Below are 21566 nucleotides of genomic sequence, written 5' to 3'. Positions count from 1 at the left end.
TCCGTAAAAAGTTGCCTTCAGTGGTGGAACGATCCAGGCAAACTTCAAGAAGGTCTCTCCTTGAAACAGAGGAACCCAGACCTGTGTTATGTTCTGACGCCTCAGACTCCGGGTGGGGAGCGACACTGGGCAAGTTGGAAGTCTCGGGCCTTTGAACGGAAGATCAGGAGAGCCTCCACATCAACCAGAAAGAGCTGTTATCAGTCCTATTGGCCCTCAAAGGCTTCGAAGGGGCAGTATTGGACAGAGTGGTGCAGGTTAACGCCGACAACACTACAGCATTTGCATACATAGCCAAACAAGGTGGAACCCACTCGTAGTCCCTTTACGAGACTGCAAGGGTTCTTCTCATCTGGGCAAAAGAGAAGAAGGTAACCCTTGTAACAAGGTTCATTCAAGGGGAAAAGAACATGATGGCAGACAGCCTCAGCAGGAGAGGTCAAGTTCTATCCACAGAATGGACACTTCATCAAGAGGTTTGCAAGAACCTGTTGCGAATTTGGGGTCGTCCGTGCATAGACCTGTTCGCAACCTTGAAGACCAAGAGGTTAGAAACATACTGCTCCCCAGTACCAGATCTCGAAGCAGTCCACATAGACGCGTTCCTGTTAGACTGGTCCCACCTGGACGTGTACGCATTCCCTCCATTCAAGATTCTGTACAGGGTGATGCAAAAGTTCGTGTCACACGAGGGAACCAGATTGACGCTAGTGGTCCCGTTTTGGCCCTCAAGAGAGTGGTTCACAGAGGTACTAGAATGGATGGTAGACACTCCGAGAAGCCTTCCATTAAGAGTAGATCTACTCAAACAACCCCACTTGGAAAGGTACCAGCAAAACCGCCACGCTCTTCATCTAACTGCCTTCAGACTATCGAAAAACTCACAAGAGCTAGAGGATTTTCAAAGGAGGCAGCTAGGGCTATTGCATGAGCAAGGAGGACTTCTACCATCAAGGTTTACCAATCCAAGTGGGAGGTTTTTAGAGAATGGTGCAGAGTCAACTCTGTTTCCTCGTCCAGTACCTCTTTGACTCAGATTGCTGACTTCCTGTTATTCCTTAGAAGGAAACGTAGTTTTTCATCTTCTACCATCAAGGGATACAGGAGTATGTTAGCTACCATCTTCAGACACAGGAACTTGGACCTTTCTAGTAGTAAAGACCTGCAGGATCTTCTCAAATACTTTGAAACTTCTTAGGAACGGCACCAAGAATCACCAGCCTGGAATCTGGATGTAGTCCTGAAGTTCCTAATGAGTGAGTGGTTTGAGCCCTTGCAATCAGCTTCTTTTAAGGACCTCACTATGAAAATTCTATTCTTGGTCAGTTTGGCGATAGCTAAAAGAGTCAGTGAGATTCATGCTTTTAGTAAGAACGTTGGCTTTAGAGATAGCAAAGCGATCTGCTCCTTGCAACTAGGATTTCTTGCCAAGAATGAACGCCCTTCTCAACCCTGGCCCAAGGCTTTTGAGATTCCAAATCTTTTGGATGTGGTTGGTGAAGAATTGGAGAAGGTCCTGTGCCCAGTAAGAGCCCTGAAGTTCTACCTGGGCAGAACGAAAGAGTTACGAGGCGAGTCAGAAGCTCTTTGGTGCTCGGTCAAGAAGCCCTCATTGCAGATGTCGAAGAATGCACTCTCCTTCTTCATCAGGCTCTTAATAAGAGAGGCTCATTCACATTGCAGTGAAGCAGACCTCAAACTTTTGAAAGTCAAGACGCATGAAGTTAGAGCTGTAGCAACTTGTGTAGCCTTCAAGCAAAATAGATCTTTGCAGAGCATTATGGACACAACCTTTTGGAGGAGTAAATCTTTGTTCTCCTCACATTATTTGAAACGTGTCCAGACTCTTTATGAGGACTACTACACTCGGGACCATTCGTAGCAGCAAGTGCAGTAGTGGGGGAAGGATCTACCACTATGTTCCCTTAAACCTAATACCCTTTTCTTCTCTTGGAACTTTCTATTTTTATGGTTGTTTGTGGAGATTAGTCGACAGTCTTCCACAATCACTGATTTTAGTCAGGTGGTCAGTTTTGTTCCTTGAGAGAGCCCGGAACAAGGGTATTAGAGGAGGTCCTGTCACATAGAGGTAATTACACCGGTTTGACAGCTCCTAGAGGTCATCAGCCCCCTGGGTGGATCGCTGGATCTCGTAAGGAAAGCGGACATAATGAGGCAGAGAATCATTGAAGTCAGCTTCCTTATCAGGTACGAACCCTTAAGCTTGTTTATTAACTCTTTAAATAAAATTCCAACAATGTTGGCTGTCTCTGACCCTCCACCAAAGGTTTCAATCAGCTATATATATAACTACCGGGTAAGTCAGATGTTTAAAAATGATATTTTCATAATAAAATAAATTTTTGAACATACTTACCCAGTAGTTATATATAATTTAATTCACCCCCCCTCCTCCCCTCTAGAGACCTATGGGCATGGAAGATCTGAGGAATCACTGGAATGGTTCCAGGTACCTGTCTAAAGGGCGTGTAGGTGGTACACCTGGCTATCCAATCAGCAATTGCCGCGAGTTTTGAAATTTCTGCCGTGACGTCAGGGACGTAAGCTATATATATAACTACCGGGTAAGTATGTTAAAAAATTTATTTTATTATGAAAATATCATTTCAATGTTATAATACAAATAAAGCTGACTGGGGTAAGTTCAAATTTTATATGGGTCAAGTACCTTCCTTTAATTATTCACAAGACCATGATGAAACAAATGATTTCTCTTGTTCATCCCACAAGCAGCTGACAAATTAATACTTCTGACTAATGCCCGACCAATGAAACACTCAGTCCCTTGGTGGTCAGATACGCTAATCCAATTAATAAAAAAAAAACATGCAATTGGAAGGGAATTAGGAACTTTGGTCTCCTAATATTGGCAAACTGGTTGATATAGCAAAAGAAATTAGTGTATTGAAACTGTATTTTAAAAAGATTTCTGCTAATTTGAAAAAAGAAGCAATAAAAGGAAGGATAATGTTGTGGCACAAATATGTGGGTAGTGTATCAGAAAATACTTCAATGCAGGAGGTGTGGCTGAAATATAGAAAAATTAATGGTTCTTATAGCAGACCTGTAAGACATTCTTGACACAGGTAATCTTGATTGTTATTGAACAAAATGTTGAAAGCATAAGCACTGTTATGCTGGAATCACCCCAGTTATTTCTTGCTCGAAGTTTTTGCCAACGTCTAGCCGATCCTCGCAAATAAAAGTGTTGTAGCATCACACTACGATCTCGAGGTTCGAGGCACAAATAGAAAAAAAAAGTGTAAACAAAACCAATTGGCTGACATCATCATGGCGGCCAGAAATTTTCTGACTGTTGCAGTAATATCTATTCTTGGAATATTATATGAATTGAAGAATTCTGAAAATACAACAGGATGAACAAAGCAGAATTTTATCATCTTTTGAGGCTTGTTGGACCCAAGACTGCCAAGCAAGATCACATCCTATTTGCTGGAGCCATCTTGTTTGTTTATATTCGAAGTCATGCTTGCAGATTGTGCTCGCTGCTTCTCGTCCAGTCGAGAAGCTGATATCTTGAGCAACTAGCTTCTGGTTTCCCATTTTCAGCAGCAACAGCTCGCTGCTGGCGAAAGAAAAGCCTAGTGTGATTCCAGCTTTAATAATCAGGTTGCCCACTTTCAATCCATTGAAAGAAAAGGAGAAGCAATTACATTGAATTTTGATACAGTGGAAGGTATTATTATTATTATTATTATTATTATTATTATTATTATTATTATTACAAGCTAAATTACAATCCTAGTTGGAAAAGCAGGATGCTATAAGCCCAAGGGCTCCAACAGGGAAAAATAGCTCAGTGAGGAAAGGAAACAAGAAATAAACTACAAGAGAAGTAATGAACAATCAAAATAAAATATTTTAAGAACAGCAACATTAAATTAGATCTTTCATATATAAACTAAAAACTTAAAAAACAAGAGAAAGAATAAAAAAGGTAGAACATCATGCCCAAGTGTACCCTCAAGCAAGAAAACTTTCACCCAAGATAGTGGAAGACCATGGTACAGAGGCTATGGAACTACCCAAGACTAGAGGACATTGGTTTGATTTTGGAGTGTCCTCCTCCTAGAAGAGCTGCTTACCATAACTAAAGAGTCTCTTCTATCCTTACCAAGAGGAAAGTAGCCCCAGAACAATTACATTGCTGTAGTTTATCCCTTGAGCGAAAGCAGAATTATTTGGTAATCTCAGTGTTGTCAGGTGTATGAGGACGGAAGAGAAGTGGAAAGAATAGTGGAAAGAATAGGCCAGACTATTCAGTGTATGTGTAGGCAAAGAAAAGTGAGCTGTAACCAAAGAGAGAAGGGTCCAGTTTGATACTGTCTGGCCAGTCTAAGGATCCAATAACACTCTAGCGGTAGTATCTCAATGTGTGGCTGGTGCCCTGGCCAACCTACTACCTGTTACAATAAAAGATTTATTGATGTGAAGCTGAAATTTGCATTATCTAATTGTAGTTCATCAGCCCCTGCAAGAGATAATATAGATTTTGATATAAGAAATTTAGCCCCTTTGGCAAAGGCATATTTATTAGAATTCTATAATCCAAAGGCATGGAAACATGCAATAGTAATACCAGTAGCTAAGCCAGAATAGATCCCAGTAACCCAAACAATTACAGACCAATTTTACTGACCAGCTGTGTTTACAAATTACTGGAAAAATGGTAAATTATAAGCTGAAGTGGTATTTACGTTGTACAATTTCATAAGCCTCGCAATTTGGCTCACAATCAGAGTGATCTACCTTGGACTCTTTGACACTTGGAAAGTTATATATGTAGAGGTTTTGATCAAAAGCAAAATCACATTAGCTATATTTTTTAACATTCAGAAGGCATATGATACCACTTGGAGGCATTCAGTTCTAAAATTCTTATATCATAATGAATTTTGAGGACATACTGTATTTCTATTTTTGTTCTGTATTTCTATTTTTGTTATATATTTTATTGGCGGAAGAACATTCCAAAATTGTGTAGCATAGAGAATGTTTATTTCGAATCTTAAAACCTTGACTGTGGTGTATCTCTAGGGTAGTGTTCTTAGTGGGACTCTTTGTCTTGGCAATTAATGACTTAGTTACACAAAATCCACAGGGAGTGTAAAGTAGCTTTTACGTGGATGACTTTGCAGTATACTACTTATCAAACAATCTTCGTTACCTACAAAGAGTTGTAAATAACTCCATTCAAAAAATAGAAGATTAGACTGCGTCTGTTGGTTTCAGACTTTCTGCCGAATAAAACTAAGGCATTAATGTTTTATAAGAAAATTAAATAGAAACAAAACCAAGAAATAAAACTGCATTGAGTGACACTTCAATCTAATTCCAAGGTAAGGTCATATACTTTGGACTAATAATCAATATTCGCCTCAGTTGGTAAGCCCATGTATCTTTCATTAAATATAAATGTAATAATACTCTAATGAAAAAATTGTCTGATACAATGATCTTGTAAAGCATTAGTTATCGAGAATAGACCCCCCAGATGCTGGAGCCTTGACGAGGATTGGGGCTTAGGGATTAGCAGCTGGGCTCTATTGAACAGTGGGAACTGCTTTTCCACTGGATCTCGGTCCCCAATTGTTGATCCAAGTAAATCAGTCAGCACTTTCTCTTATCCTTTTAGTTTTTTTCTTTTATTCTCCCATCTCTTCCTTTTGGGCTTGAACTTGTTGACAAGTTTGGCTTGTTTGATTATACTTTGGCTGCTTCTCTGGATTTGGCACAGTGTGGGATGGACAGCATTCCATCTCAACCTGTACCAATTTAGATGCCATCACCCTCTGGAAGACCCCATTGGGTGCAGACCAAGTCTGTTAAGAGTCGGGCTCCAGTGATCCGGTTTTAAGTCACCCATATTTGCGGGTAATAGGTGACACCGGGCATTGGAGTTGCCGGTGGGAGGGCTAACTACCCCCAATGACCAGTGTACGCCCACCTAAAGAGAGGCAGCCCCTCTCTAATAGAGGACTGGTCCCCGTTGAAGCCTCTTCTCATGTTGGGCCACATGGGATAGGAGGACTGACATCCTCCGATAAGAGGTGGGTAACCCAGCTTGCTTCCGTAAAAACCAACCCTCTGTTGACGACCTGGAAAATACAAACATGGACCTCGGTACAGACATCAACTCGGGTTCTAATATTGTGACAGAACCTTATTCACGTTATGTAAAGAATGATAAGTAAACACTATATAGTAGAGAGAGAGAGAGATGATAGTACAGATAAATATAGAAAAGTAGAAGTATTACCTAGTCACTATGAAGTAGTGAATTATGAATTTTATTTTATTTTGGAATTTGAAAATGGAAGACATGAGCATGTAAATGTTTTTAAAGCTAACAAGGAAATAGTTACTATATGTGGAGGGCAGCCAAAAATTCTTCCCCAGGGGAATGGAAGTCTCTTGATAGAGACACTACCCCAAATACAAGGTGAAAGATTAAAAACACTTACAACATTGAATGGTCATAGTGTCAAATGCATTTCGCACCCCACTTTCAACCAGAGTAGGGGTCAGAATGAGAAAGAGAGTTGGAGAACAACGTATTCCTCTTGCTACTTTAATTATGGCATTTGATCAATGCAGATTACCAAATGTTATTAAAGCTGGTTGGCTATCTTTGAAGGTGAAACCATATATCCCTTCACCATTGCGATGTTATCATTGCCAAATGTATGGCCATTTAAGCCAGAAATGCAAGGAAAAACTAAATGATAAGCCAGCTGTTTGTGCCAACTGTGAAAAAATAATCATGGAGCATGCATAGAAAATCCAAACTGCATACATTGTGGGGAAGCACACGCAACTACATCAAAAAGCTGTATTAAGTTTTTTTTTTTTTTTTTTTTTAAATTCAGGCCATTAGGACCATGGAAAGGGTTACTTTTAAAGAGGCTCATAAAAGAGCTCTTAAAAAGGAGATAAGACCAGGGCAACCTTTTTCAATGGTTCTGAAGAAAAACTTGCCAAAGCACACAGACAAAAATTATATCCTCACTTCTAACATAGAGAAACATATGAAAGTAGTTAAAGAGGTTGAAAGTCCCATTGAAAACTTATATCCAGAATGTGTAGAAAAATCAAAAGAGATACTTAAAGATCTGAAAGATATTCAAAAGACATCTACTCCCATTCTAAACAATAGTACAAACTGCTCTCAGGCCATGTCCTTGCCTGATCTGATGGAGGTTCCACTTGAAACCAATTTACCTGGTGAATCTGTAGTGGGGAAGGTACAAAAAGCCTGATAGCTCACAGCCATTTACTCAAAAATATGTCAGGATGCCTGAAAACTTTAAATCAATCAATCCATCTCTCTCGCCTCCTACCATAGCATACATTAAAGTCACGACTTCAAATTAATATGATGTCTTGTCTGCTGATGTTTCTGATCAACTGGAAGACAACTTAAATAAATCAGAAATTAAAGTTGCGGTCCACCATCCTCCTCAACAATTAGATCAATACACAAAGAAAAATACAAACACAAAACCCAATATATCAAGATCCTCTCTCGAGATACCACCGGGAAATAGTTTTAGATCAAATATTGTTAATGGGAAGACTTCATCCAAGGTGCCTTCCAAAAAATAAACCATAGTTTTTTCCTCCATTCTGCAATGGAATTGCCAGGGTTTAAGGGCAAAATATGAAGAACTTAAGCTCCTCATACGTGAGCACTCCCCTATAATTGTATGTCTACAGGAGAGCAAGCTCGATGCTAATACTCCTTGTCCTTGAGAGTATGTTAATTATAGGACAGTATATGACCAATGAGCAGGGAGCCATGGGGAAGTCTTATATACGTTCGTCGAGATGTTCCCCAAATATCTTTGTCTATCTGTACCCCTCTGCAGGCAGTGGTTGTACAGATTGATATAGGGAGAAAATACACAATCAGTTCTCTTTACTTGCCTCCAAATGATAACATCTCGTATGATAATTCAGTAGAGGTAATTAAACAACTCCCACAACCTTTTCTCTTACTAGGAGATCTTAATAGTAAACATCTTTTATGGGGGTGATGTTTTGGCAAATGCAAGGGGTAATAATATATCATCAATTTTACAGAATAAAGATGTAGGACTCCTTAATACAGGAGAGCCCACACACTTTCATGTTCAGACAGGTACAGTACCTTGTCCTGCATTGACTATATCAATTATCTTCCAATTTTAATTGGAGAACATCAGATGATTGGCATACTATTGAGCATGCACCCATCATAAACACCAACAATGGTCCATCTTTACAGAGATCGCCATGATGGAATCTTGATAAGGCGGACTGGGATAGATTTCGGGAGCTAAGTGAAATTAAAGGAAATGCAGAACAGTTTGAAAGTGTTGATAATCCCATAGACTTAATGGAACTTCACACAGCTGGAGTCAATTCCATTCCCAAAATAAACAGGGACATTCAAACGATGACCAATCCCCTGGTTGTCATCAGAACTAACTGCCCAGCACAGAGCCACAAAAAATTCTTTTAACTCGATTGCGCAGCCGCCGTACTGAGGAGAATTTAGTCATATACAAGAAATGTAGAGCACAGTTCCGTCGTGCCATAAAAGAAGCTAGGCACCAGTCTTGGGTGTCATTTGTTTCTTCCATTAACAGTAGAACACCAACATCATCTGTGTGGAGGAAAGTGAAAAAAATAGCAGGCAAATTCACCCCAAACCCACCACTAGTGTTAAGGGTAAATGGTCAGTATGTGACTGAAGCAACCAAAGTTAGCAATGCCCTATCTGATAATTTTTCATATGTATCATGCAAGTGTGAAGCAGCTCCTGATCACCAGTATAGGAGCATTGAAGAAAAGAAAGTTTTAAATTTCGCAACAAGAAGGGAAGAGTCATACAATTCTTCTTTTACTGAAAGAGAATTTGACTCTGCACTTTCTACATGTAACGATACAGCCCCTGGACCCGATGGAATTCCATATGCAATGATTAAACATGTACCTGTTAATACCAAGTTATTTGTTTTAAGCATTATTAATAGAATATGGCATGATCATAGTTACCCAAGTGTTTGGGAACTAGCCATTATTTTACCCTTTTTAAAACCAGGTAAGGATAAGTTTTTAGCTGCAAGCTATCGACCTATTGCATTGACATTTTGCTTATGTAAGATCATGGAAAAGATGGCCAATGTAAGACTGATATGGTACCTTGAAAAGAAAGGTATTTTATCACCTATCCAGTGTGGATTCAGGAAAATGCACTTAACGACTGATGCGTTGATACGACTGGAATCCTCTATTTGTGAAGACTTTACTTCCAAACAGCATCATGTAACAGTCTTTTTTATACCTTGAAAAGGCATATGATACTAGATGGAGATAGGGTATACTTAAAACCATTCATAAATTGGGATTAAGAGGAAAGCTACCACTGTTTATTCAGTCATTTCTTTCACATAGAGTTTTTCAAGTGAGAGTAGGGAAAACTCAATCAGAGAGTACCCTCTTAATGAGAGAATGCCTTGACGAAGTCATTGAGCTTCAGCACGGCATTTCATTCCCGTGCTGAATCTTGGTGACGGGCAAGAGGGCTCTCGAACTTCGGGAAATTGCTCCCCCAGTTCGAATCTAAATTTCTCTCTTTCATCTTTTTCTTCTGCTTAATATTACTTCGACCTTCTCCTAATTTCATCAACTTTCTTTCATCTTGCTATCCTATCTCTATGATTATTATCTTTCTTACTTATATATATATATGTAGATGTATGCATATATATATATTTATTTATTCTATTTGCTCATTTATTTATTTATTTATTTTTTTTTTTCTATTTTATTTAAATGGCGTGGATATTTCCACATTCGTTATTACTGCCTGCTTAGATGAATGGGAGAAGGGATCACGGTTGGGAGGTATTCGCATTCAAAGCTATATATGAGAGTATTGGATGATCTCAGCCATCCCAAAGATGGTTTGGACCTTTTTGGCGGAACTACTCTCAAGGGTTGGGTCATCGGAATCCAGGGGGATCCAATCCTTGAGGTGGGACTCTTGGCTTTTGGCCGGAAGCCCATCATTACAGATATGGGGAGGATGATTCCATATTACTTTGGTCTCAGTCCTAACAGGCGGGTTTAGCTTACACCTGTGCCTCTATATCTGTTTTGATGCTATCCTTCGGGTAGGGTATGGAGTGGACCATCTGGGAAGTATACTCTCATTGTGCCGATAGTGGAGAATACAAATTTCCTTTCCAACGTATGATACTTTCTTATAATTCTCAAGCAGGTACCCCAACCAAACAACAACAAAAAACCTGAAAATCCCACCCTTAAATATGGACCCTTCAAATGCTGACTCCCCATCCCCTGGATTTGCTGACTCCCCCCCGGCACTGTTGACGACTTCTGCTAATTCAATTAAGGAAAATTCTGTTGATGACTTAGGAACAAAAAAGGACCCCTCTACTAATGTTTCAAAACCAATTAAGTCGGGTAACAAAGGGAAACTAAGAATTCTTCATGTTACCCAAATTCCAATAAATACTGATTATGATATGATATATAAAGCATTTAGATGCTATGGAATGATAAAAGAAATTAGAATGAAACTTGAAAATGAAAAATGGCATTCATGGATAACTTATAATAATCATGAAGAAGCATTCAATGCAATATGTAACATCAATGATATCAAAATTAATAACCTAAATGTCATGGGTGCCCTATGTGATAAGATACCAAACAGCTTGGATGTATATAGACCTGCTGACTGGTTTGAGAAAGATATAGATTTAACTATGCTCCCCCAAAGAAAGCCGAAACCACCAATGTGGCTTGTTGCCGAGCCTAAAGGGAGTAATGGGAATTATTTTAAAATTAGCAAACTAATTCAGAAAAAGGTAGGAACCATTGCACCTGGTGATATATCTCGCTTTGGGAAAAATAGCTTCCTAATCCATGCTAAATCATTCACGCAATCAGTAATACTGTCTAACCTTACGACAAACAGTGATGAGGATATGTTAGATGTCAAACCCCACCTAAACTTTAGTTATGGAAGGGGAGTAGTCTTCAATAAAGATCTTTACGAATTTACAGAAGAGGAAATACTAGCCATGTGCCCATTAACAGTGTGGAAAGTCCATAAGATTCCTGGGACGTCAATGATTATCCTTACTTTCCAGGATGCTGATGTGCCTTTCCACATCGATATTGAAAATGAAAGAATAAAAGTTCGACCTTTTAAACAAAAGCCCTTACAATGCTTCAAATGTTTCAAATTTGGACATCCCTCTAAAGTTTGTAAAAATGAAAAAATGTGTAGCATCTGTGCCAGTCCCTATCATGGAGAGTGTACACTTGAGCCCAGCTGTTTGAATTGCAATTCAAACCATAAATCCACTGACAGGAGCTGCGAGATTTATAAGTTTGAAGAAGCAGCCCTCAACAAATCCAGTGTAGAACACATAAGTGTAGGACACGCCAAAAGACTACTGAAAAAACCAAACAGCTATGCAAATGCACTGAAATCAAGAGAAAATATACCACAGGAGACATCGAACCCACATAGTGCTGCCAGTAATTCCCAAAAAGGAAATACATCATTTAATGATAGTAGAGTTTTACGTGACAAGGTAAGCATATTGCCTTCCAAGGCTTTACCACTGTGTATTAAAACTGCAACACTGCCCACTTCTATACAAACTTCATCCCCCATTACCAACAATAGTGCTAACCTCTCTCAGGCCATGTCCTTGCCTGATTTGATGGAAGTTCCACCCGAAACAAAGTTACCAGGTGCACCTGTGGTAGGGAAGGTGCAAAAACCTGGTAAATCCTCACCACTGATAAATAGGAAAAGAGAGAGACCTCCTTCTCTCTCTCCACCCTCCATTAGAAACGTCAAGGTTATGACATCAAATAAATTTGATGTTTTGTCTGTTGATGTTTCTAATGGACCAGAAGATAAACTGAATAAATCAGAAATTCAAGTTGAGGTCCACCATCCACCTCAACAAATAGATCAAAAGGATGCAAAGAAAAACACAAACATAAAACCCATTATAACAAGACCACCTCTGAAGAAACCTACAGGTAATAATGTTAGATTAAAAACTACTAATGGGAAGACCTCATCCAAGATGTCTTCCAGAAATAATCCATAGTTTTCTCCTCCATTTTGCAATGGAACTGTCAGGGTTTGAGGGCCAAATATGAAGAACTTAAGCTCCTAATTCATGAGCATTCCCCCATAATTGTATGTCTACAGGAAAGTATGCTTGATTCTAACACTCCTAGTCCTCGAGAGTATGTTAGCTATAGAACACCATATAATCAACAATCAGGGAGCCATGGCGGAAGTCTTGTATACATTCGTCGAGATGTTCCCCAAATACCTATGTCTATACGTACAACCCTGCAGGCAGTTGTTGTACAAATTGATATAGGGAGAAAATATACAATTTGCTCTCTGTACTTACCTCCAAATGATATTATTTTATATGATGACTTAGCAGAGGTCATTCAACAACTCCCTCAACCATTTCTCTTACTGGGAGATATGAATGGTAGACATCCTTTATGGGGTGATATCCTAGCAAACACAAGGGGCAATATTATCTCATCAATTGTGGAGAATGAGGATGTGGGACTCCTTAATACAGGAGAGCCCACACACTTCCATGTTCAGACAGGTACCTTGTCATGCATTGACCTTTCAATTGCAAGCTCTAACTGTCTTCTTGATTTTGATTGGAGGACATTAGATGATTGGCATACTAGTGATCATGCACCAATCATTATAAACACCAACAATGGTCCACCTTTACAGAGATCGCCACGATGGAATCTTGACAAGGCGGACTGGGAAAAGTTTCGTGAGCTAAGCGAAATTGAGGGGGATGCTGAACAGGTTGAAAATATCGATGATGCCATAGACTTACTGAATGGAACTCTCCATACAGCAGGAGTCAATTCAATTCCCAAAACAACAGGGTTATTCAAACGACGACCAGTCCCGTGGTGGTCTTCAGAACTAACTGCCCTCCACAGAGCCACAAGAAGATCTCTAACACGATTGCGTAGACTCCGAACCGATGAGAATTTAATTATGTACAAGAAATGTAGAGCACAGTTCCGTCGTGCCATGAAAGAAGCAAGGCGCCAGTCATGGATGTCTTTTGTTTCCTCCATTAACAGTAGAACACCACCATCTTCTGTGTGGAGGAAAGTAAAAAAGATAGCTGGCAAATTCACCCCCAACCCACCACCAGTGTTGAAGGTGAATGGTCAGTATGTAACTGAAGCAAATGATGTTAGCAATGCCCTGGCTAGTCATTTTTCAAATGTATCCAGCAAGTGTGTAGGAGCCCCTGGTCACCAGTATAGGAGCGTTGAAGAAAAGAAAATTTTAGATTTTGGAACAAGAAGAGAAAAGAGTTATAATTCTCCTTTCACTGAAAGAGAATTTGATTCCGCACTTGCTCATTGCAACGATACAGCCCCTGGACCCGATGGAATTCCATATGCAATGATTAAACATGCACATTTTAATACAAAGCTATTTATTTTAAGCATTATTAATAGAATATGGCATGATCATAGTTACCCAAGTGTTTGGGAACTAGCCATTATTTTAGCCTTTTTAAAACCCGGTAAAGACAAGTTTTTAGCAGCAAACTATCGTCCTATTGCATTGACATCTTGTTTATGTAAAATCATGGAGAAGATGGTCAATGCAAGGCTGATATGGTACCTTGAAAAGAAAGGTATTTTATCACCGATTCAATGTGGATTCCGAAAAATGCACTCAACGACTGATGTGTTGATACGACTTGAGTCTTCTATTTGTGAAGCCTTTGCTTCCAAACAGCACCATGTTACAGTATTTTTTGACCTTGAAAAGGCATATGATACCACATGGAGATATGGTATACTTAAAACCATTCATGAAATCGGATTGAGAGGAGAGCTGCCACTATTTATTCAGGCATTTCTTTCACATAGAGTTTTTCAAGTGAGAGTTGGGGAAGCTTTATCAGAGAGTAAGTGCCAGGAAGAAGGAGTTCCTCAGGGAAGTGTGCTGAGTGTAACCCTTTTTGCACTAGCAATTAATGGGATATCCTCAGCCATTCCCCAGGATGTTCTCCCAACATTATTTGTGGATGATCTCTCAATATCATTTGCTGGAGCCAGAATGGCAACGGTTGAGAGAAAACTACAGCTCTCAATTGACAAAATTATCCAGTGGGCCGATATGAATGGATTTAAGTTCTCAACAAGTAAAACTACTATTGTACATTTCTGTCGTATACGGGGAGCACATCCAGACCCGGATATATACATTAAAGGTCAACGGATACCATGTGTATCGGAAACCAAATTTTTAGGTTTGATATTTGACTGTAGACTTACATGGGTTTCTCACCTAAAAGCACTAAAAGCAAAATGTGTTGAAGCTCTGAATATTTTAAAAGTATTGTCCCATACATCATGGGGGGCAGACCGCAATACTATTTTAAAATTATACAAGGCCTTGATTTTTTCCAAAATTAGTTATGGTTGTGAGGTATACTCTTCAGCCACCCCAAGCCGGTTGAAAATATTAGATTCAATACATCATGCAGGTATTAGATTGTCCACGGGAGCATTCAGAACATCACCTATCCCAAGTCTCCTTGTTGATGCTGGAGAGTTACCACTAGACCTTTACCGGATGTCTTCTATCCTTCGGTATTGGTTTAGATTGCAAAGACTCCCTAATTCTTTAGCCTTCCAGACTGCAAGCCTTGTAAGGCACCCAACATACTTTGAAATGCACCCAAAATCTCCTCAACCCTATGGCTTTCGGGTGAAACAGTTATTAAACAGTCTGGATATAATTAGATGTAAGGTACTTCCATTCAAGATATCATCAACGCCTCCATGGAAGTTACCAGAGATATCTTTTTGTAAATATTTTATAGGAGATAAGAAGAATATGTCAGACCTAGAAGCCAGGTCTCTTTTTAATGAACATGTTAAAGAACATAGAGGATCAACTTTTATCTATACTGATGGCTCCAAATCTGATGCTGGCGTTGGATTTGGGGTACATAGTAATAGTTTTAATTGTAGAGGTGCACTTCCTCTGACCGCTTCCATATTTACTGCCGAACTGTATGGCATATTAACCGCTGTTGAGAAAATAGCATTGGAGAAGGAGGGTAATTTTACAATTTTTAGTGATGCAAGGAGTGTCCTTCAAGCTATGGAAGTTTTTAATTCTAATAACCCTCTAGTTTTAAAGATTTTAGAATGGCTTTTTATTATTGGACGGAGAGGTATAACAGTTCAATTTTGTTGGGTTCCAGCACATGTAGGTGTGTGTGGGAATGAGAAGGCAGATTCACTGGCTAAGAATGCTGCATCCGAGTTGCTGCCAAGAAGGTATCCCATTGCCTGTAATGATTTCTTACCTGACATCAAGAAATTGGTTTGCAATAAATGGCAACAGCAATGGGATACCCTAGATGCGAATAAAATGCGAGAGGTAACAAATGTCATATATCCTTGGAGGTATAATATGATGCCCCGAAAATGGGAGACGTCTCTTTGTCGTCTCCGTATTGGTCACACTCGGTTGACACATGAGTTTCTGCTGAAGGGCCAACAGCGACCGTATTGTGACGACTGTTTAGTACCTTTAACAGTGAGGCATTTGTTGACTGAATGCCCCAATTATAACAACTTAAGGAATAGATATTTGTTTGAGGCTCGAGGTGAGGGTGGCAGGTTCATCCTTGCCAAGATTCTTGGAAATGATGTGTCCTACCATGCAAGTGGCATTTTTAGATTTATTTCAGAAGCAGGTCTTCTGAAAATTATTTAACTTTTATGACATTCAACTTTTATGATTTTAATTGAATACTCTTTTATTTTTTATTTTATTTTATTTTTTATTTTTGTATACATAAGTTAATTGTTACCGGCGTCAATGACCTCAGATGTCAGGATGCCTGAAAACTTTAAATCAATCAATCAATCAATCAGAGAGTAAGTGTCAGGAAGGAGGAGTTCCTCAGGGTAGCGTGCTGAGTGTAGCCCTATTCGCACTAGCGACTAATGGGATATCCTCTGTCATTCCCCAGGATATCCTCTCTACACTATTTGTGGATGATCTCTCCATATCATTTGCTGGAGCTAGAGTGGCAATGGTTGAGAGAAAACTACATCTCGTAATTGATAAAATTATTCAGTGGGCTGACATGAATGGGTTTAAGTTTTCAGCAGGCAAAACTACTATTGCCCATTTCTGTCGTATCTGGGGAGTACAGTATATCTAGACCCGGATATATACATGAAAGGACAATGGATCCCATATGTAGGGGAAGCTAAATTTTTAGGATTGATATTTTATTGTAGGTTGACCTGGGTCCCACACTTGAAGGCATTAAAAGCTAAATGTCCTAAGGCTCTGAATCTTTTAAAAGTATTGTCCCATACATCATGGGGGGCAGACTGTAAGACTATTTTAAAATTATACAAGGCCTTAATTTTTTCCAAAATTAGTAATTGGTGTGAAATATACTCCTCAGCCACCCCAAGACGTTTAAAGATATTAGATTCAATACAGCATGCTGGTATAATGTCCACAGGAGCGTTTAGAACCTCACCTATCCCAAGTCTCCTTGTTGATGCTGGAGTTACCTTTAGACCATTACCGAATGTTTAACATTATTCGGTATTGGTTTAGGTTACAAAGACTCTGTAACTCTTTGGCATTTCAGACTGCAAGCCTTGTAAGGCACTCATCATACTTCGAGTTGCACCCAAAATCTCCTCAACCTTAAGGATTTCTGGTAAAACAATTATTAAACAGTCTTGATATAATTAAAGGTAAGGTGCTTCCATTTAAGATATCATCAACCCCTCCATGGAAATTTTTAGAGATATCTTTTTGTAAATATTTTATTGGTGTTGAAAAAAATATGACTGAATTAGAAGCTAGGTCTCTTTTTATGGAACATATTGAGGAACATAGGGAATCAACTTTTATATATATATACTGATGGCTCCAAATCTGATGCTGGCATTGAATTTGGAGTATATATCTTCCATATTTACTGCTGAATTATATGGCATACTAACTGCTATTGAGAAAATAGCGTTGAAAGAGGAGGGCAATTTTACCATTTTTAGTGATTCAAGAAGTGTCCTTCAAGCTTTAGAAGGTTTTAATGCTAGTAACCCTTTAGTTTTAAAGATTTTATAGTTGCTTTTAATCATTGGCCTGAAAGGTATAACAGTAAGATTTTGCTGGGTTCCGGCACACGTAGGTGTGTCTGGAAATGAAGAGGCAGATTCACTGGCAAGGGGTGCTGCAGCCGAGTTGCCACTAGAAGGTATCCCATTCTTTGTAATGATTTTTTACCAGCAATTAAGAATTTTATTTATAACAATTGGCAACAGCATTGGGATAGTTTAGCCGAAAATAAGATGAGAGAAATTACGATTGTTATATCCCCTTGGAGATATAATGGGATGCCCCGAAAGTGGGAGAATACTCTTTGTCGTCTCCGCATTGGTAATACTCGGATGACACGTGTTTCTGCTGGCTGAGCAACACCAACCATATTGTGACGACGGTACAATACCTTTGACAGTGAGGTATTTGTTGACTGAATGCCCCATTTATAGCACAAAAAGAAATAGATATGTTTGAGGCTCGGGGTGAAGAAGGCAGGTTCATCCTTGTCAAGATCCTTGGACATGTTGTTTCGTATAATGTTAGTGGCATTTTTAAATTTATATCAGAAGCAGGTCTTCTTAATTTAACTTTTATAACATATTTACTTTTCTGGTTTTAATTGAATATTCTTTTAATCTTTATTTATAATAAACGATATTGGCGTCAATGACCTTCGATGTCAGGATGCCAGAGAACTTCAAATCAATCAATCGAGAATAGATTATGCTAGCCCAATATATGGATCATGATCTGAAACTACTTTAAAGTCTTTAGATCAAAAGCATACTCAAGGTCTAAGACTACATTAGTGCCTATAGATTTTGAAACCACCATGTCCCTATATCGAGATTTTTTAACTATGCGAAGTGCATTGAAGATCCTATCCACCAATTTTCCAATAAATGAGCTCTTTAACCAGTGATATAAACAATCATGAAACACCACTCCCAATAAGAGAAAATAGGCTATTACAGTTTACAAACATCAGAGTGAGACTTATTTATATCTCATTCCTCCACCTTGAACCATAAAGAAAGCAAAAATATTCATTCATATTTTTTATTTATCAAATAAATATAGTATATACCCATCAAAACTATAAGAGAGATTACTCAAGTGCCATCTGGGGATGAGATCATGGTGAGGGGTAGATGGAGATGGTTTGGGCATGCTCCTCGCACTCCTCGCACTCCCCAAGAGAGATTAGTTCAACAAACTCTCAACTGGGCTCCACAAGGCACTAGAAGAGTTGGAAGACCCAGGCCTACATGGCTGAAAACTATGAAGTGGGAAATAGATGATGATGAATGGAGAAGTATTGATTTAAAAGCTCAAGATAGAGATGACTGGCTAAATCTAATTAAGGCCCTTTGGGTCAATAGGTGTGGGAGATGGTGATGATGACGACTTTGAATCACCATAACTAACATACCTTTTAACATATTCAAGGGAAAGGACTTCATTATGCTATATATACTGATGGCTCTAAATCTTCAATGGGTGCTAACTGTCCTACAGTATCCTCAGACAAAATTAGTCAGCTTTCATTACCCAGTGAAGCATCAGTATTTACATCCGAACTATCTGCAATTATATTAGCAATAGACAGTATCAAAACAATGGAAGACATGGTGACTCATAAGTTGGTCACTTATACGAATTTAAGAAGTGCCATGGAGGCCCTAAAGGGTTACACTCATAAGAACCAACTGGTAGCGAAAATTGAAGACCTCCTTAACAAATTCTATTCCCAAGGGGTGAAAATTGAAATATGTTGGATTCCTGCTTATATTGGAGTTTTTGGTTATGAAAAAGCAGACGCTGCTACTAAATCATTAATAGATTTACCAAAATAAACCATTAAACTACCATGAAAGATTATATAACCCTCTTAAAGCATTTCATAGAACCAAAATGGCAAACTCACTGGAATAAAGAATCTGACAGTGATAGTTAAAACAAATAAAACAAATCGTTTCTCATGGGAATCTTCAGAACAAAATGAAAGGACCCAAGTAATTTTAACAAGGTTGCATATTGGTCATACAAAAATGGTGCATGGATTTTTTATTGGGCACACCTAGTGAAGTTCTCAGGTGCAGTGTGTGATACTGTTTTAACCATACAACATATTTCTAGTAATTGTGATGTTTTTTAAAAGAGATATGTGTTTTGGTAAGAGAATTTCTGTACTGTATATGTGATTTAAAAATTTTAAACGTAGGTTTTATAGTTAAGATTTAAATTTCTATTCATCACATATTTTTATCTCATAAATTATCATTATCTCATATTTACAATATATTTTTACTTCATTAATTATCTTTATCATAGATAATATATTTTTTTTTTATTTAATTGGACCAGTTCAAAGAGTCAAGCTTTACTCATTGGGTTAGTTAATCTCCCTTTTTGATAATTATATGGTGGAAGAACTTGTCTTGGATTACAGATTTGTTTTTCCATAACTAGACTAAATCTTTCTAGATTACTTTATCCTGTGTTTTCAACAAAAGAAGGTCCATTTTTTTAATGATTAAGGCAACCCTGACCAGAATGTCTTCACTTTTTGGGTACCTTATTTTGGTTTCCCCAAAATGAACAAGAACCAAAACCTCCCTTGTTTTGCTTCTTTAAATTTTTTATCCTTTAAAAGTATCCTGATGGACAGTAATAACAGCTTAAGAATATTGCTGTTGAAGTGATGCCATTGGTGTTAGATAAAACAGCCTGAGAGGTATTGAAGGTAGACTGAGAAGACTAGAAATAAGTCTTCTGAAACGATTGGAATTTTGATGATAAAATTTATTTCTATGAACCTCCAGTGATATTCATATTGCCTCTTCACCAGAAGCTTGGTTTATCTATGTTTACCCCAAAGCTTATTAAAAATTTTTCCTTTTTCTTTAATTCAAAATATACATGATCCTACTAGTGTAATAAAACCATCTAGTGGTTAGTGGTAAGGAGTGCCATTAGTAGCACATTTAGTTTTGAAGTCAAAAGTATTCCCTATTCATTGACATCACAAGTCAGTGGGGAGGAGGGTGAGCATGCATAAAACTTCAGGTGTGTATAGAAATACCTGTAACAATTTTGCTATCAATTTTATTTTTTTTTATGTATGAATCTCCCTTGATATTCATATTTCTGACTCCCACACTCCAAAGAGATAAGTTAAGAAGAGAATAATTTTTAAATTAATGATAATTTTAGTCTCAGTTGGTCTGATTTTAATGGAAACCATTTAAAAGACAGTTTAAAATATGGAATTCCAGATTGATTTTCTAACAATATTTGAAATATTGTATAGAAAAAAGAAATCTAAAACTTAATTGAATGCAAAACATTTAAAGGATGGCAGTGCCAGCAGCCGCTAAAGGACCTTAAGAGCTCAATAATCCTGATATAGAAATCCAAGATTCTTCGAGATGATGTCCACCAAACCCCAAACTGGTGCATTGTTGGACTGCCAATAAAAAAATATTTCCAAAGAAGCATTTCTGCAAAAATTGAGAGATGAAGGTTTACTCCTAATATCTATAACCTTAACTTTTATTGTTTTTATATGATTTGGATCCAATGATCGTTAAGTTTTTGTGACCAAGCTTTTAACTAGATATGACTGGTTTTTTTGGACAGAGGACAAATTGGAATTTTGATCCCACCTAGCAAATCAGGGACACTACTTGTAATGTCTGTAGTTTCTTCAAAATATATTGAACATCTCTAACTGAACTAGGACAGTTATTCTCTGATAGAATACTTACAACTATTTCTAATGAGATGTAAAAGATTGTAACTGACTCTTAGTCTTAAAATATAGCTTTGAATGAATGCAAAGATAGACAGAATCATCTTAGGATACCACTGCCCACCTTGAAAGATAATGTTTGCTATTTATTATGCATTTAGCTGTTAAATCTATTAGAGAAAAGTTCTTCATAGATTTAAAAATGGAACTTTTTAAATATGACAAACCACATCCCAATTCTGAAAAATCGGTGGGATTTTACTAGAGGCCCTTCAATACTGACAAGCATAAAACATCTGTAATATGGTATTCAGCATATGAATCTCAGGTGTAAGTTCCCACCTGCTTCCTCCCTTACTGCTGGTATAATTTTTTGTGTATATATGCTTTTCTGTACTACTGTATACAAAAATTAATCAGAATAGCACTAGGTGAGAAAGGAGACTGTTTACTTGCCTTTTCACCTCTTTTTCTGAGGGAAGGAAGGGTTTTGCATACATTAGGACAAAAATTTTTATTTTGTTTATTATTATAGTCAAGATTTTTATTCTTTAACTAAAT

At 38.1% G+C, this 21566-nt stretch overlaps 1 protein-coding gene across 4 annotated transcripts in view; it reads left to right on the top strand.

Moving 5' to 3' along the window:
- Positions 1 to 21566, top strand: part of bchs (WD repeat and FYVE domain containing 3 bchs) — a 748678-nt gene that overhangs the window by 643974 nt on the left and 83138 nt on the right. The window lies entirely within an intron of this gene.

The sequence above is a fragment of the Palaemon carinicauda genome, chromosome 1 (assembly GCF_036898095.1).
Source record: "Palaemon carinicauda isolate YSFRI2023 chromosome 1, ASM3689809v2, whole genome shotgun sequence".
Taxonomy (NCBI): domain Eukaryota; kingdom Metazoa; phylum Arthropoda; class Malacostraca; order Decapoda; family Palaemonidae; genus Palaemon; species Palaemon carinicauda.
The sequence above is the reverse complement of the archived record's forward strand: the minus strand, read 5'-3'. Positions and strand labels throughout refer to the sequence as shown.